At 40.5% G+C, this 3,830-nt stretch overlaps 1 pseudogene; it reads left to right on the top strand.

Moving 5' to 3' along the window:
* The first annotated feature begins 1,156 nt into the window (after positions 1–1,156).
* Positions 1,157–3,457, top strand: LOC117013220 (pre-mRNA-splicing factor SPF27-like; annotated as a pseudogene).
* The last annotated feature ends 373 nt before the right edge of the window (positions 3,458–3,830 follow it).

The raw sequence follows: 3,830 nt of genomic DNA, 5'->3' as shown, positions 1-3,830 counted from the left end.
TTATCCATAAATCCATAATGGAAATTAGAAAATATTTAGACCTTAACTTAGAAATATTTAGCAGCAATGAAGACAATATGTATCCAACTGTCTGGGCTGAAGCTAAAGAAGGACTTAGAGGAAATGTTTCATTCTATGCACATCCTTCTGTTGCCTGCCATATTTACTCAGTATTATGTTTCTTGAGAGTTTATTAACAGATTAAGATTTCATTCACCTATTTAACTGCTACACAGAGACATAGCGCACACAGACCTGACTTGGAGGAAATCCTTGCCACGTTTCTGCAATAAGTATGTTGTTTGGTAGAAGAAGTTTTGGGTAGACACTTTCTATCAGGTTAACAAAGTTGCTTTCTGTGCCAAATGGCTGAGGATTTTTATCATGAATGAAACTGAAATTTATCAACCCATACTATGAGCTCTATTGAGAGGATTATGTTTTCCCCCCTATAGTGTTAAAATTGAATAAAATATATTAATTTTTAAATGTTAAACCATCCTTTCATCATAGAAATAAATTCAATTTAGATTTTATAATTTTTAAAAATACTCGCAAATGTTTTATTTAAGCAAATAGGCAAACTCCTCTGTTTTGATTTTAACTGTGGGTTGTTCTTTGGTTTTTCTTTGATAAGCTGATTGAGAAAGCTCGATGGGGAGCTGGGAGAGGCAGCACCTGACATCCTGCTCTGCTGACCATTCATCATGGGACCGGAGGCAGCCCTGCCTGCCTGCTGCCAGCCTTCTCACTATGCGTGATTATCAGGCAGCCGGAGATCAGGCAGGCCCCTGGGGCACTGCTGTCCAAGTCACCCAGCCCTCAACTCCTCCTGCACACAGCGAGTCCAACGCAGGAAATAACCTTCTGTCAGCATCCTCTTCATTTGTTAGGAAGCACACCTCATCTCTTTAAAAACAACCACAAAAATGACAGCTGACTCCCTACCTTTCCAAAAACTTAGCCAGCCCAGTAAAAAAAAAAATATAGAGTTGATCTGACTTAATGCTCCAAATTTGGAAATTTTCCAGGCTTACCATGTTTCAGCTGAATTGAAGATGCTAAACTGTATATAACTATGTATAATATAAACATAGAAATATATTTAATGGTTTTAGAAAGATTAGCAACAATCAAAACATTACCATTGAAAAGAATGGCGGGTACGGGGTTGGTGTCTGGAGAGGCCATGGTGGATGAGCTGCCGTATTTTGACCAAGGCTATGAAGCCCCTGGTGTGTGGGAAGCGCTGCGGCGCTCGTGGAGGAGGAAACTCGCAGATACCGACCACCAAGAACTACCTGAGCTACCTGACAGCCCCGAATTATTCTGCTTTTGAAACTGAAATAATGAGAAACGAATTTGAAAGACTGGCTGCTCGGCAACCAATTGAATTGCTCAGTATGAACCGATATGAACTTCCAGCCCCTTCCTTGGGTCAGAAAAATGACATGACTGCATGGAAAGAATGTGTAAACAATTCTATGGCCCAGTTAGAGCATCAAGCGGTTCGAATTGAGAATCTAGAACTAATGTCACAGCATGGATGCAATGCCTGGAAAGTATACAATGAAAATCTGGTTCATATGATTGAACACGTACAGAAAGAACTCCAGAAGTTAAGGAAACATATTCAGGATTTAAACTGGCAGCGAAAGAACATGCAACTCACAGCTGGATCTAAATTAAGAGAAATGGAGTCAACTCGGGTATCTCTGGTCAGTAAGAATTGTGAGATTGAAAGGACTATTGTGCAATTAGAAAATGAAATCTTTCAAATTAAGCAGCAACATGGAGAGGCCAACAAAGAAAACATCCGACAAGACTTCAGAAAAGACAGTTTGATTCGGTGGGTAGAAAGAAAGGCAAGCTGGGCTTTCACAGAAGATCAGACATCTGAACTACGAAGATCAGTGGCAAGTTACAGAAGTCATCAGTGGTTAAGTGTTGAGAACCCATGGAAAGTGGACTGATACGTGCTATTTGTACATTAGCAAAATAAAAAGTTTCAACTTGGAAAAAAAAAACCATTACCATTGAGCAACTGAATACTGAGATTGTAAGGCAACATGCATTTCTTTCTTGAAGAGTTCCTTTTCTTGTTAACAAGTTTTTAAATTGAACGACTTATACATGCTCATGTTCAAAAGGCCAAATAGTGGGCAAATTATACAAATAAAGAGGAAGCTCCCTCCCACCCTATTCCCCCTAATCTCTAAGCCTTTGGGAATGAGAAGAAACCTGGAAATCACTGCTTCCAGTTTCTCTCCATCTTTCCAGAAATCAACAATGCATACCCAAGGGAGACAGGGCAATTGATTGTTAGTTTAGCAGCTAGATCAATAGTACCTCTTCATACCAATCAGTTCTGTGTACATCTGAATTGAAGTTTAAAGGCTAATTTGTACAGTGACATTTTTGTTTCCTCTGGCATCTCCTGTAACTTGCTGCATACAAGAAACTAAAATTTGTATCCTCAGAATAATCCTCAAAATTAAAAATTATTTACAATCTGACATTCACCAAGAGCAGCTGACACTTTTAATTACACATATTAAAAACAAAGTTACTAAAAGTACAAAATTTAAGGATCTCATAAATGAATTTGCTGAAAAGTGAACCAGAAAAACCTAATGCTCAATCATCACATTACCAAATTACTGTGTTATATAAATTATGACCCCCCAACCCACAAAATATTTTTTGCAGTTTGTAAGTTTATGCTAATACCCACGAATCTCTCTGATCCCATTGTGTTTTATAGGAATAAAGTATTTTTTAAAGAAGAAAGCTTTACATTTCAGTGCCTTTAACAGCACTTTTTCCAGCTTTTTGAACAAGGGGCCCTGTGTTTCTATTTTTACCTGCAAATTATGTCGCTGGCCCTGGCTGGTAGCTTTGTTGTGCTGTAAAGACTCATAGGCTCAGCCCAGTGTGCCTGAGCAGAGAAAGCAGAAAAGTTTTTGGGTGCTCCGCCTGTGTCCCCGAAAATGTGGGAGGGAAAGATGGGAACATGGAGTCTAGTGCCTGCTTCTTCCCAACAGGGTGAGGGGAGAGGGTAGCAGTGGGGAAGTCTCTACTCCAGCCATGGCACGGTGAGGTGAGCTCCCTGAGGTGTAATGGAGGCTGGACGAGTTATCAAGACTGGAGCCATCTGGAAGGCCTCACCGGCCACCTGCCAAAGCAACAGAAGAAAGAGGCACTGGCTGGGCAGTAGGGGAAGCAGCTGAAGACATGAGCCAAAGGAGGTCACCCAAATCAGGAACGAGGCTGTGCAGAAGGTCCCATGAGAGGCATCTGAAGACCACAAATGGGACCCAGGAGAACAACAGCGTTTTGGAGACATTTGGAGAGCTGCCCTAACGGGAGGGAGTAAGGCAAGAGAGAACTTACAAGGGTGTCACTGAAGACTCTTCCCTCTCTCCTGCTAATCCCCTCTCCTAACCCCAGGAGATAGACTGGAAAGGAGGAGGTAGGGAAAGAGGGAAGAATGGAAAGAAAGAGGCACTTGGTGGTTTGGAATTGGCTTTGAGAGGAATATATTCTTCTCTCTGGAAGGACTAGAAAACTTAGGGGATTTACCCATACCATAATTTCTGTAATTACAATTACAGAAAAATAAGCACTCTCCTGTTTGTCCCTCCACTAAGTTCATGTAAGAAAGCAGTTAACACATGCACATTCATATACATTTTTACTAGAAATAAACCTTATTTTTTCGTATAACAACATATCTCAGAGATGGTCCTATGTCAGTACCAATAGAGCTTTCTTATTCTTTTCATGCCTGTGGTACATCTACAAATGTACCACAATTAATGTAACCTGTC

Source organism: Rhinolophus ferrumequinum, chromosome 21 (genome assembly GCF_004115265.2).
Source record: "Rhinolophus ferrumequinum isolate MPI-CBG mRhiFer1 chromosome 21, mRhiFer1_v1.p, whole genome shotgun sequence".
In the NCBI taxonomy this organism is placed as follows: Eukaryota; Metazoa; Chordata; class Mammalia; order Chiroptera; family Rhinolophidae; genus Rhinolophus; species Rhinolophus ferrumequinum.
Note: the sequence above shows the minus strand (reverse complement) of the source record. Positions and strands in the feature narration are given on the sequence as shown.